We start from the raw sequence: 15,406 nt of genomic DNA on the forward strand, positions 1-15,406 counted from the left end.
CTCTAAGGCACAGCCCTGCAACAGGTAGTGTAAAAATAAGCACAGGAGAAATTCTGGCTGATTCAGCATCTGTTCCTTCTCTTGGTGCCCAGGGAGTGCATGCTGGAGTGGCAGCTCACCTTAAATGGGTGCAATGTCTGTTCCTCTCCATTCTCAGTCACCTCTTTTGGCCAATGCAGAGAGTGGGATGAGGATCATGGCCCTCGCCTCCCCACTCATCAGGAAAGTCTATTGCTGCTGAGGGCACTAGTATCTGTGCTCCCTAGCCATAGTGCAGTGGGCTCATGTGCAGGGACACATGGTAGGGGAGGCTCCTTGAGCTCTCTCTTCCCCTGTGCTCCCTCTTAGGGACACAAACACAACCTGAACCATGGCACTGACTTGACATTTTCCTCATAATTCTGGAGTCTCCAGCATAAAGCCTTTCTGTGCAAGCTCAATAGCTTCATCTGCAATTTAAAATATATCCAGATTGCTGTTCCAGCTACATCAGTTCATGTACCAGTTTCCTTGACATTTGGACATTTTGCTGAAGCTTTAAATGGATGTAATGGATGTATTTGCTGTCTGCACTACAGAGAGTGGAAACTTCTGACAGTGGAAACTATGGGGACAGCTTCACAGCAAATAGTCAGCAAAATTAGCCCCGTTCTGTTGTGTGAAACATCAAAGGTGCCAGAGAGAAGCAGTGCAATGTCTTTCTTGGAATAGAGAAATAAAATCATATTAATGGCTAAACCTCTTGGGCATAAAATAAATATAATACATTAGATATCGCTCTTTGACTGCTTTTGCTGATAAAGGCAAACCCAATACACAGTGTTTAGGGGCGATTTAGTGAGCAGGCCCATTGGTGTCAGTGGTGACTCACTAGAGCATGGTCTGAGGAATTTGGACAAAAAGGTTGAAAACACTTTACAAACATGAGCTAATTAATTATAACACTAGTCTCCAAGCTAAGTGTTATCCCTCTTTTACAGACAGGGAAACTGAGTAAAAAAGTTTGGACAACTTGCCCAGGATTACACAGAGTTCTGATGTTCTCATTTCACAGTCTGCTGCTCAGAATTACTTGTCTATCAACTCTCCTAGAAGATTGCTATTGGACATACTGGAATATAATTTTCTATTGGACCCAAAATAAACCAGCAAAAAAGAACAAACCATGTAAATTTTTAGCCAATTCAGTTAAAAAGTGTACCAAATATCTGTGAGAAGTTTTACACAGTGTAAAAACTTCAGTAAATACTCAGGTATTACAAAGTATGTTTTCAACCAACATTAGTTCTGTTTTCTCAGAATCATACTCTCCTGGCTCTCAGGAGCAGAGATGCCAATGATGCCATATACTCACTAAGTTTTATTTTCCTTCCATATGATCCCTATTTCTTTTAAGAAGTTTCCATCTCAGAGAAGGGAATTTGGAAGTCAGTATTTTAGATTTAGTATTTAAGAGCTACATGGCAAATAATTATTGCATTCTAGTCCTACTATGATAGGATGCATAAAGAACTCTGGAAACATTTTGACAAACTTTAGTAGCAGCTGTTTAAAGAAACAATTACATTTCTTTGTGGCTCTACCAAGTGTTGTTTGTCTTTTCATTCAGAAAGCAGAGGTAAGTTTCATGACTTTAGAACTACTATCCACAAGCTTAGGTTTCCATATATTCTGACCTACTCACAATTTAAAATTAACTTACCTGAAGAAATAGAATAATTTGCAAAGAGAAGTCAACCCACTTTTTTAAACACTACATGGCTCACTGATCCCTGTTTCTGCCCATATACCAGTAAACTTAAATATGTTTTGGAATAGAGACCTATACTGCCCCAGGTTCAGCTGAAAATGGAGTGTCAGCTGTGGATGGGAATACAAGACATTGTCATTGTCCGGATTCTCAAAGTGAGATAGATATGGGAGATGTGAATTCATATAGTCTTTCCTGAATAGTAAATGTAATTTCATTTCTAAACCCTTTATGCTTTTAGTGCAATAAAAGTGAAGGCAGCTGTAAACAAACCATTTGGCAGCAGCTGAATGTTAGAGTTATTTGGGACTCTATTAAATCATTTATATGAAATGTCTTGAGCCAGTTGATCCCTATCTTCTGCAGCCTGAATCTGGCAGAATTGCATACAGTTTTTCTAATGAACATATTTAACTTCTGAAAATTTTCTTCTATGCAATAAGGGACTACATTTTGGAGAAATTAGGACAATACCTCCCTTCTTTCTGCTGTCTTCCATGCTATGCAATATAATAGAACCAAGATAGTCTTGAATAATGGATCTCAGATTAATTTAAAGATAAGGTAACTTCTATACTTTAACTTTTTACCAAGTAAATACTATGCATTCTGGTACCATAGACAGGACTCTGGCAAGCAGAGAAATAGAAAAAAAAAAAAGATACAGGTGTATGTATATAGTGTATGTATATGCTACATGTCTGTGTGATCAGAGAAATCTTGCAACAGATTCATGCGGGGAACATAGATGGCGATTCTAGGAGCTTCCAGTGACTGAATTAGTTGTTAGCATAAATTAGAGCAGCATCAAAGCCTCCCTATTAGCCATAAAAGCAATTATAATAATAAAAACAGTGCAGACAGTGCTGGAGAAAACGTTGTCCTCTTGCTTCTTAGGGGCTCAATCAAGACTTCCATTGACTTTAATGCCAGTTGGATTAGGTCCCACAAAATCAGACTCCAAAGTAATAGCCATACTCCAGGCAAAGCATGAAACAAGGATTATATCAACACTTCTAGGTGTCAGAATTCAAGTGTCCCCCTCTCTTTGCACACACATCCCCCAACCACATGCTGAAATTCTTGGTTTCAGAGTAGCAGCCGTGTTAGTCTGTATTTGCAAAAAGAAAAGAACATGTGGCACCTTAGAGACTAACCAATTTATCTGAGCATAAGCTTTTGTGAGCTACAGTTGCATCCGATGAAGTACATCAGTTGCATCCAATGAAGTGAGCTGTAGCTCACGAAAGCTCATGCTCAAATAAATTGGTTAGTCTCTAAGATGCCACAAGTACTCCTTTTCTTTTTGAAATTCTTGGCTAACTGAAGATAATTCCTATGTACTCCCATTAACATTTTCAAGAAGCCTGGGAACAAAGATTTCTAGAGAGCTTGAATAAATTGGGATGATTTTGTATTTTCTTGGTGCAATTACATTTCATAAAACTTATTTATAATGATTACAGGGTACAAGTAGCTTTCATCCTTTTCTCATTCATTACACTGTTTCTGGTTTCCCGCATGTAAACAAGAAGCAAAAGTAATTAATATCCTACAAAGTATATGATAAGCTGTTACAAATCAAAACCATTAATGTAAGGTTGTCCATGACACTTGGAATACATTTCCTGCTCCTTAAAAATGCACACTGAGAAATCCATGGTCTTCATACCTTAATATGAGATGAACTGAAATCAAAGAGTTTTTTGGGTTTTAGGGTGGGTGTTCAATTTCCATGGCTAGCCCCCAGCTGAACTACATAATATAACACAACATTGCCATTTTTAGGGATGCTTTAGAGCAATGACCGTTTCTGGTTAGAGTGGTGTAGGCAGCAAGGAAATGGTAAGAGTAGAGTTGTTTTCTTATAGTCTATAAAATGTATTTCTGCAAGGTTTGTGTATTAGGTTGTTTTAGACAGAGTCAAATGTTACTTGAGCATACAAATTTTTAATTATTTTTTAACCACTAAGTATTATCTTTAAAAATGTTCTATGGTAGTTATGAGCTGGCTGATTTTCCATCCTAGAAGATATTATGAGCGATGGTACAGTTCACCAGGTCTGTAGCCTAGAAATCACCAGTGGCTTTAACAGAGGTTCACAGGTTCAATTGTACATACAAAAATCATGAAGCCATGGGTGTAAAAACAGGCAGATATACACATCTCCTGGTCAGTGTAGATGGAAGGCCCCTGGGGTGGGTGATGGAGGGGGAGTCTGCCCGGCCTTCATCCCACAGTGGCAGCTCCTGAACCAGAGGACTGGGCCTAGCTCCCCTCTGCAGGCATTGAGACCTGATTCATGGAGTTACAGCCCCACTCAGGTTTGGCCAGGCTGCCTCTCTGATGGTGCCCCCTTCTGCAATTTAGCACAGTGCATCCATTGAATCAGGAGGCTACATCTGCCTCTGCTAGAAACCCATTCTTATAGGATTAATTCCAATAGAAAATAACAGTGCAAGTAATCAACCACTGGAATAGCTTACTAAGGCTTGTGGTAAATTCTCCATTGGAGTCTTTCAATCAACATTGTGTATCTTTCTAAAATATATGCTCTAATTCAACCGCAAGTTATTGGGCTACCTGCAGGAATCACTGGGTGAAATTCTATGGTGTGTGTTACACAGGAGGTCAGATTAGATTATCATAATGGCCCCTTCTGCATTTAGTCTAAAATTAAAGGTGCTGCTTGAAAACTCATGAGTTTGGATAGGCCGGAGAAAGGTTTGCGATCCTTGATCTTTATTGATTATGTATCCTTTTGGGGAGAGAAAATAAACTCTTTTGTGAAATTCTTTGTAAATGGTTATCGCAAACCTCTCTGGTCCTCCCTACTCTCCATGCTGTCGCCACGACCCTCATCAGGAAAAGCAGCATCAAGGAAAAAGAAGAAGTTTATTTTCTCCCCCCAAAAGAGTATATAATCAGTAAGGATCAGAATCTCTATTGAGATCTATCCCTTTTGTATCACTCAGGAAGCACAAAGGTGTCAGCAACTGGCTACAAATGGCCAGCAGAAAATTCCCCCTGCATAGAAAAATTTCCTGGCTGGGTCTCTGCCCTTCTACTCATCGGCTGCAGCTTTGGGGATGTACCAGGAAAGAGAGTGGCATACCAGGCAAGGAAGGGGACATGTCAGAGGGGCTCTGCTGTACCAACTCTTCACGGACATGGGATCCATTAAGGATCTCATATTAATGGCATATGTTAGAATAGCCCAGCAGCTCCTCTAAGCATCATTGAGACTGACCAGAGTTGGCACATACCAGCCACCAGGAACAGAGAGCCGTAACTAGCTGCCTCAGTATCCCCCTCTTCTGTGCTGGCGTGCTGTGTATGTCAATGACAATGTAGTTAATGTGAACAGCAGAGAGGAGAGTTTATTGGGCAAGTAGAGTGCTTTTTTATATTCTCAACATTTTTGTTTTCAAGATGTATGATTGTTTCTGCATCACACACTCAGCCAGCATGCACTAAACTGTTTTGTATCAGAATCACAAGAGCAGCAAACATTTGGATCCATGAGGCCAACCCTATTCATTTCCATTAGAGCAGGGGTTCTTAAAATTTTTCTTTCTGAGCCCCCCCACATGCAGTAAAAACTCCACGGCCCACCTGTGCCACAACATCTGGTTTTCTGCGTATAAAAGCCAGGGCTGGTGGTAAGGGTTAGCAAGCAGGGAAATTGCCCAGGGCCCAAAACCACAGGGGGCACCTAGAAGCTAAGTTTCTTAGGCTTCTGCTTCAGTCCCAGATGTCGGGGCTCAGGGCTCTGGGCTTCAGCCCCATACTGTGGGGCTTCGGCTCTAGTGAGTCTAATGCTGGTCCTGTTTGGCAGCCACCCTGAAAAATACTCTCGGCCCCCGGGGGGCCCCGGATCCCTGGTTGAGAATCACTGCACTAAAGTTCATAATACCCTAACGCAGTATGAAGCACAAGGTTTGTGTTGTTGCAGACATCTTAAAACCCTTACAAGATGCCTTCCCATTTTTCTCCCCATCCATCGCCTCTATACTAATAAACAAGTCATTTGTCCATCATTTTCCGAAGGCTGAAATCTTGATGCCTTAGTTCTAACTCCCACTCTTAGTTAGCTGCTTGCTGGAAGGTTTTCTGACTCTGTTTCAAGGGGAATTATGATTTCCAGGAGCAACAATAAGCTATTAGTGTGTGCTCGCTTGCTTATAATTGTCTTTTAAATCCTTAATCTTTTATTGACAAGTATATTTCAGTTAAAAAAATGCTATATGGAGATGCAAGATAGAAGGGAGTTCCAGAAGTAGCATATAAAGAGCCATGTTAGAGGATAACATCACAAAATACACCCCCAAGTTTTAATACCAACATCTTGTGAAAACAGAGAAGGAAAAAGAATAGCACCAAAGAAAATAAGATGATAAAGAAAAGAAAGATGGATGATAAAGCAGACAAAGAAGAAACCAAAGAAACATTGTCAGAATTTACTAGCCTGCATCGATAATCATTATGATATTTAGTGAATCAGTGCTGTGGTGCAATTATCAAGCTCTATAACTATTCTATGATACATGTAATATAGAATAAATGTTGACATGATCTAAAATATAGTGCCTGATTCACCATTGTGTTATTCCAGATTAACACCAGAGTTGCTATAATTTAATCACTATTCATTCTCAATAATGGACATGATACCAACAATTGCTGGCACCAAGAGGTTAATGTGTCACCTTTTTCCTCTCTTCAGTTCTGATGTTAATGGCCTTACTGCTGTGTAAAGATGGAATAACACAGCGGTGAGTGAGGCCTATTATCTCTTTCATATCTTTTGCCAACATGACCTCTATTTCTAAAGAAATGGAAAAGAGGAACAGCTATCAGTAACTGAGTGTCAGTTGCAGCTGTTAGCTACTAGCTTTTCCACTTCAGTTTCCTTTAATAACAGCAGATATCATATTGCAGAAAATAAGATTAGAGTTAGACAGATTTCATCATGCAGCCATGTGTGTCCAGGTTTAGGAAATATTTATTACCATTATGCATATAACCAGTAACGGTGGTGGTAGGAAGTGAAAGAAATAATAATCAGAGAAATAATGTGATGATAACCTTGAACATCCACCAGCTGCTACAGGAAGCAGATAGATGGGATCTTGGTTTAACATCTTTTTTCACAGTAAACCTTTCAACAGCTAGGTATGTGTATACATATTTAAATCCATAACATTCTTGTTCAGTAAGAATCATATTGGTAACTGCAAGATAATACCCCTAATTTCAATTTGTATCTTTAAATTGGATATTTTTACCAAGCTAATAGTAGCTACCCATTATGCTGTCTCTTTCTAGCTGTAATATGTCCATGATAATTTTATATTATCTACCATTAATACTTGCAAATTGTTATTAATGGAAGTATTCTGGAAGTTTGGAATAGTTGAATGGGTTAGTTTATTTTTTCCCCCTCCATGTATAAAACTCATCTTGTTTGATTTTGATGTCATATAAATATTCTCTTTCTAACAATATTACATCACCCACCTTGTGTCTCCAATATCCTGGACCAACATGGCTACAACAACACTGCATACAACAATGGAAGATATTGATTCTTTCTAATGAGACATGAGAAGTCACCTTGAGGTCAGTCTTAGTCTGCCGTTCCAGATGAGGAGCTATATGAATGAGCTGCCAGATTAATTTTTTGGAAAATGTGTGCACTGCATTGTAATCATAAGTATGTCTGATAATTAAAAAAGAGGACAGACATAATTATACCATATGTAGAATTTTCATTAGCTTATTTTAAAATAGTTACTTTGATCGTTAGACAGGTTTCAGAGTAGCAGCTGTGTTAGTCTGTATCCGCAAAAAGAAAAGGCGTACTAGTCTCTAAGGTGCCACAAGTAGTCCTTTTCTTCTTGATCATTAGAGTTTCATTAGCATACAGAAGAATCACAGAAAGACATTCCAAAGGAAAAATTAGCCAGTATCTACAATCAAGCTGACTGATTTTGCTGTATTCCACAGTGCTGGAGGGTGCTGGTGGGGGAAATCACAAATTAACCTTTTGATACCAACAATTGCTGCCATCATGTCTGCTGCTGAATAAACATATCAAGGACAAGACATCGTGACTCTTGATGTCCAAGGCAATGATGGGTTTAATTGGTTAATTGGAATCTGACATTTTCACTGATAGAATCCAGAGGTTATGCATTATTGCAGTCTGATGAGTGAAAGGTGATGTATGTGTGAAGCTTTCTGAGGTAAAATCACTCCCAAATTCTGCTTCAGAAATACTCTGATCCTAGTGCTTTCAAGTCAGTGAGGATACTCCATGTAGAGTGCTGAAAAATAAGGTCTTTTGCCGCGAGGGTGACCAGACAGCAAGTGTGAAAAATCGGGACAGGGTGTGGGGGGTAATAGGAGCCTATACAAGAAAAAGACCCAAAAATCGGGAATGTCCCTATAAAATCGGGACATCTGGTGACCCTATTTGCAGCTTACATACCCATTTTGGGTTTCATTTAATTTGATATTTCTTTTTGTGTATCTTCGGGTATGTCTACACTGCGAAGTTGTCGACAAAACTTTTGTCTTTCACAGGTACTTAAAAAAGCCACCCCGCAAAAGACAAAAGTTTTGCCGATGCAAGTGGCATTGTGAACGCAGATTTGTCGGCAGGAGTGCTCTTCTGCCGACAAAGCTAATGCCGCTCGTGCAGCTGGAAGTATTTTGTCAGCAAACGTGTCGACAAAGTACCGACAAAGAGCGTTTACACACGCTGACTTTTAGCAACAAAACCTTGTCGCTAAAAGCTGCATGGTGTCAACAAGCCATCATCAGTGTCTTTCTGTACTTTCCTTTGAGATCAGTGTTTTAAACTAAAAAAAAGTGACTTCTTTTGTAACTTTTGTTAAATTTGTAAAAGGTTTTTTGTTTTTAAAAAAGTTTCAACTAAATCCAAAACCTTAGAACTCTAAAGAGAGATATTATTGCTGCCAATTGCTATTATACATCATTTACTGTTTATACACATCAAGTCTGATGCAAGGCCTAATAAAGTCAATTGAAAGGCTCCATTGACAATCGGCTTTGGGGATCAGACACTATTCCTTGTGATATTTAACACTTGAATGCATTAGCACACATTGTAAATTATCAGTGGTAGACAGGGAAAACACAAAAATCTACCCTGAACCATAAGAATATTTGACAACAAAAATGTAGTTCCATCCTGAAAGTAGCCTGAGAATCACAACTGTGATCCAAGTAAGTTAAAAATTGTAACTGGAACTTATTTTGTGGTAGTGTGAATTGAGTGTACAAAATCTTTAGTCAAACAAGACTGGCAAACAACTCATTTAAACTGAATTTCTGGCTAGTGGAGGAACTCACTTCTGAAGGGAGAGGATTGATATAAATAATATGGGGTTTCAGTATATATGTCCTCAGTCCCTGGAAAAATCATGGAGCAGGTCCTCAAAGAATCAATCCTGAAGCACTTGCATGAGAGGAAAGTGATCAGGAACAGCCAGCATGGATTCACCAAGGGAAGGTCATGCCTGACTAATCTAATCGCCTTTTATGATGAGATTACTGGTTCTGTGGATGAAGGGAAAGCAGTGGATGTATTGTTTCTTGACTTTAGCAAAGCTTTTGACACGGTCTCCCACAGTATTCTTGTCAGCAAGTTAAGGAAGTATGGGCTGGATGAATGCACTATAAGGTGAGTAGAAAGCTGGCTAGATTGTCGGGCTCAACGGGTAGTGATCAATGGCTCCATGTCTAGTTGGCAGCCGGTATCAAGTGGAGTGCCCCAAGGGTCGGTCCTGGGGCCGGTTTTGTTCAATATCTTCATAAATGATCTGGAGGATGGTGTGGATTGCACTCTCAGCAAATTTGCGGATGATACTAAACTGGGAGGAGTGGTAGATACACTGGAGGGAAGGGATAGGATACAGAAGGACCTAGACAAATTGGAAGATTGGGCCAAAAGAAATCTGATGAGGTACAATAAGGATAAGTGCAGGGTCCTGCACTTAGGATGGAAGAATCCAATGCACCGCTACAGACTAGGGACAGAATGGCTAGGCAGCAGTTCTGCGGAAAAGGACCTAGGGGTGACAGTGGACGAGAAGCTGGATATGAGTCAGCAGTGTGCCCTTGTTGCCAAGAAGGCCAACGGCATTTTGGGATGTATAAGTAGGGGCATAGCGAGCAGATCGAGGGACGTGATCATTCCCCTCTATTCGACATTGGGGAGGCCTCATCTGGAGTACTGTATCCAGTTTTGGGCCCCACACTACAAGAAGGATGTGGATAAATTGGAGAGAGTCCAGCGAAGGGCACCAAAAATTATTAGGGGTCTAGAACACATGACTTATGAGGAGAGGCTGAGGGAGCTGGGATTGTTTAGCCTGCAGAAGAGAAGAATGAGGGGGGATTTGATAGCTGCTTTCAACTACCTGAAAGGGGGTTCCAAAGAGGATGGCTCTAGACTGTTCTCAATGGTAGCAGATGACAGAACGAGGAGTAATGGTCTCAAGTTGCAGTGGGGGAGGTTTAGATTGGATATTAGGAAAAACTTTTTCACTAAGAGGGTGGTGAAACACTGGAATGCGTTACCTAGGGAGGTGGTAGAATCTCCTTCCTTAGAGGTTTTTAAGGTCAGGCTTGACAAAGCCCTGGCTGGGATGATTTAACTGGGAATTGGTCCTGCTTCAAGCAGGGGGTTGGACTAGATGACCTTCTGGGGTCCCTTCCAACCCTGATATTCTATGATTCTATGATTCTATGTAGTGTTTTAACAGTTAACCCTTTGCTTTTCATTACATCATAAATATAACACAAATAAATTGTTTAATCACTTTCTCTGATATGAACTAAATGATTATGCTTTTTCAGAATATAAGGAACAGAATACTAGTAATAAACTATGTGACAGATTGGTTTCAGTCTGTCTGCAGTTCCCATTTGATACAGAGTAGAGCTAATGTCAAGAAGAAAATCTAAGAATTCTATAAGCCATGTCTACTAAAGTCAAAGACAGTGCAGAAAATGAGCTGTCTGTAAATTGGCATCTTCAGACAAGGAGGTTAATCATACTCAAAAAAGATCTAACAACAGACAATCAGCCCGAGAGTGGGGTGAGGGAGTTGCAAATGTGGCCAGAAAGTCCCTAGTTGTGTGGCTCTACCTTCAAAAGCATATTTAAGGTAAAAAGTGACATAGGAAAACCAATAATGAAACTGTTTAGCCACAGAACTGAATACAACCCTCAGTGAATTTGGAGACAGACCACAGGAAACACCACTTTGGATCTATGTCTATACTACAAAGTTTGGTCAATATATGTTATGTTGGCTTACAACTGCCAGCTTCTATATGTCATTCAGGCATGTGCACAGTTGATTGCTTGCATTGGTGCTGCATGTCCTCATCACAAGTAGTTGCATCAATAGAAAATGTAATACACCATGGGTGGTATTCCAGTGTGCCCTGCACCACCATCTGGTACAAAGCCTTGTGGGACGTTTTAGCAGTGCTTTGTGGGATACCAGCAATTCCCTCAGGAATTTTTGGGGAATTACGGGTCAAGTTCCCACAATCCCACATTCTCTATCCCATAATGCTTATTCCATGCTATAATTTCATGCCATTTTTAAAATTTCCACCGCTTTTCAGTCTCTGACATCTCTCTGGCAGACGTTTGGCTCCTGCACAGCTCAGCTCAATTCTTATGACTATTGCTAATACAGGACACACAATTCTCCTGTATCTGTGGAACTTCAGAGACTACTACAACCAGCAGTGCAATGAGGATGATGAATGGATGAAGAAATAAAAATGCCAGGTTGCTGCTGGCATTCATACACTGGCATTCATTCCACTTGTTAAATGAGCACTGAGTGGTGGGATCGCATTGTAATGCAGATCGAAGATGATGAGCAATTTCTGTAGAACTTTTGGATGTGAAAGGCCACATTCCTGGATCTGTGTGCTGAGCTCTCTGACACAGCGATACCAGAGTAAGGGCAGCACTGACACTGCTAAAGGGAGTGGCAGTCATGCTCTGGGTGCTTGTAATACTGGATTGCTGTTGGTCAATGGGGAATCAGTTCGGAGCTGGGAAATCCACAGTTGGGGCCATTGTCGTCTGAGTGTGCAAAGTCATTTAGCATATCCTTCTGCATGGGACCGTGACTCTCAGCAATGTGCAGGAAATAGTAGATGGATTTGAAGCAATGGGGTTCCCGAACTGAGGTAGGGCAATAGATGGGATGCATACTCCTATTCTGGCACCAATTCCACTTTGCCAGTGAGTACATACACTGAAACGGGAACTTTTTCCAGGGTTCTGCAACCACTAGTGGGTCACTGGGGATGCTTCACTGATAATAACAGTGTGGGCTGGGCAGGGAATGTGTATGATACTTGCATCTTTAGGAACAGAGGACTCTTCCAAAAGCTGCAAGCAGGGATATTCTTCCTTGACTGGCATATTCACTTTGGCAATGTTGACATGCCAGTAGTAAATCTGGAAGACCCAGTCTATCTCTTGCTCCTGTGGCTCAGGAAGCTGTACGCTGGCCACCTTGACAGAACCAAGAAAAGACTGAGCTACTGGCTGAGCAGGTTCAGGTTGACTGCTGAATGTGCATTTGATAGACTCAAAGCGCAGTGGTGATATTTACTAACTACACTGGAACTCAGGAAGGCACACAGTCCTATCGTTATTGCTGCATGTTTCTATTACATAATATTTGTGAAACAAAAGGGAAAAGGCTACTGCCTAAGTGGAGGGCTGAGGTGGACCTGCTGTTTGCTGAATTTGAACAGCCAGACACAGAGGCTATTAGAAGAGCCAGCTGTGGAGCTATACAGTTGATGGAGTCCTTTACAAACTCATTTTAATAGTCAGCTATAGTTGTGTTATACAATGCTTTGGGGAACTTGTGTGCCTGTTATGGATTTGTAATGTGGCAAATCTGCTTGGTGCAAACTAGTAAATATACTCTGTATTTCAAAAAAATAAAACTTTATTGTGTGCAAATAAATGGGAAACAAAGTTAAAGTGCAAATAAACAAGTTAAACATTTTAGCAGCACTGTAAGAGTGTGATGCATCCTTATAAAAACGGAGTAAAACATGCATGTTTACGTATTCAATATTACAATGTTTCATTCAGGGTAAAAACAAGTAGGGGACTGTGCTTTCTGGCTTATTCTGTAGTTATCACAGATCAGAATAAGTCTAGTCATTGTTTTATTTGTTTTCCCCTGCCATGGAGTGGTAGGGATAAGGGTTCATCTTCTGCTGGCACCTGGTATGCTGTGGGGTAGAGGGATCAGTGATCATAGGGTTTTCCATGGAATGGCAAGGCAGCTGTGTATTCAGTCTTTGGGCATTTAGCTCAATAAATGTTCTGCAACATCTGCGTTTGTTGCCTGAGCAAACCCATAATGTCCTGGTGCACTTCTGCCTTACTTCTCTGACCTTTTGCTCTCCTCCAACAACCAGTTTTTCCATTCCTGGCCCTTACCCTGATTTTAGCCATTTGGCCCCTCCAATCCCCATGTTCACAGTCAGCAGCTGTGGAGCACTGGAAGATATCAGAAAACATGTCCTCCCTGGTCTGCTTCCTTCTTCCCCGCTCTGGGTCAGGCATTCAGCAGACATGGAGGGGGCACCTCTGAAGGCCTCCATGCTAGGGGCTGCTGATTAAAACATACAGATACCACATTATATTTACAGTCACAATGGCAAGGGAAAGGTAAGTCTCACAACTCTCTTACATTATTTCCATAAAAACCTTTAATAAAAAATGCTAATTGTCACTTTAGCTTTGAAGCACCTTGTTACAGCATCACTCTTCAGCTTAAGCCATGGTTAGTACAGAGTAGTATGGGGGCATGGAAACTGTTGCATGGAAGGTTTAGATGCTGGCTGCTCCTTGGTATGAGTATAGGGAAAGTGTAGTAAATATTGCTAATATTTTCACATGCAGTGGTGATTTTGACTAACACCTCACTCCTGAGGGTGACAAAGGTCCAGAGAACATTGCTGCTACTGGCATCCCAAAGCCCCTTGGTCCATATGTTGCTCGCTTGCTTATTGTAATGGTGCCAGCAGAACTCACCACAGAGTGGCATGGGGCTGTCTCCTGTCGCCTGGGAAAACACAAGGTTGCCATCCCTAGAAATGTTCGGGAGAGGGTTGCAGAGCATTTCCATGAAAGTTGAGAGATTGTTGAAGAAGATAAGAGAGACATCCTCTTCAGATAAACAAAGTACTCCCCCTGGGGAGAATTGTGGGGCCCCTGTCTAGCTCGACAGGCCAAACAATGGAAAAGCGAACATCAGCTGTATCTCTTCATTCTACCTCTATCCGGAGGAGGGCAGTGATCTGTTGTGGATTGTGTCAATTGGACTGCTATACTAAATTTTTTTGAATTAATTTCCTAACACGTAGTAGTTCATTAAAGTGTCAACTAAGTATGCATTCTAAAGCATTAACTTTAATTGTATTTCCAGTGCTGGTTTTAAAAGTAAAATGAAGAAGCAAAAGTTGATGAATTTGTTCTCTAACTGGGCCGATGGGATAGGTGCTATTTTTAAACAGGGAAACAAACTGCTTGTAAGGAATAATGCATCTGTGCATGTACCTGAGCTCCCTTCCCCTCCATCTCCAGGCTTATCTGTGCTTGCCTGGTGAGACTGGCTCAACTACAGTGGAGTTCTGAAGAGCTCCTGGCTTGCTGCAGGCTTTGAATCACCCTCCACTTCCCCCATCCCCTCTTCATCCTCCTTCCTGTGCACTGCAGGAGTTATCATACCTGGGTCTAATGCAGGGTCAACAGTCACATTCGGCGTGCTGGTGGAGTTCCCACCAAGTTTGGCATACGGTTTACAGTAGAAGTGGCCTCCTGGGTAGCCCCAGATTTGTTGTTGCTATCCCTCACTTTCTGATAGGCCTACAAAAGTTCTTTGGCTTTCACCCGGCATTGATTCTCATCTCTGTCATGCTCAAAGTTTAGCATCCCCAGTGCAAGCTTCGTGTAGATATCTATGTTCCTTCAGCTGCTCCTTAGCTAGGCTTGCACAGCCTCTTCTTCCCATAGGCCAAGGAGATCCTGGACTTCTGCTCTACTCCAGGCAGGAGAATGTCGAAGTATAGCTCTCTGTCTGTGCAGAACTGGCATGGTCAGATGCTCGCAAAGGTGGACTAGAAGGTTTGCTCACCAAGGTGGCCAACCAGGCAAAGGCATTTCAAAAACATGCTGAGGTTTTTAAAGAGGGTGGGGTGTGACAGGCTTCCAGGATCTATGACCTCTGGGCAGTAGAGTTCAAAATTGTGACCAGAGTGACCACTGTCATGGGGGATGGTGCATTGTGGGATAACTGCTGGAGGACAATTAGGGTTGACACAGTTGATGCAGTGTCTACATTAGCACTATGCTGATAAAAATAGGTCAACTCTGGCTGTGCATCATTTGGCAGGGGTGCTGGGGGGGGAGGGGGGGCTGTAATTGTGCTTAAGTTGATGGGAGACATATTTAGGTTTGGATAATACAAACCTATGTTGAAACAAGTCGACTTAGGTCAATCCATCTTTGTAGTGTAGACCAGGCCTGGGGAAGGAGATGTTTGTGATAATAAGACAGGCATATC

The sequence above is a fragment of the Eretmochelys imbricata genome, chromosome 7 (assembly GCF_965152235.1).
Source record: "Eretmochelys imbricata isolate rEreImb1 chromosome 7, rEreImb1.hap1, whole genome shotgun sequence".
Classification (NCBI taxonomy): Eukaryota; Metazoa; Chordata; order Testudines; family Cheloniidae; genus Eretmochelys; species Eretmochelys imbricata.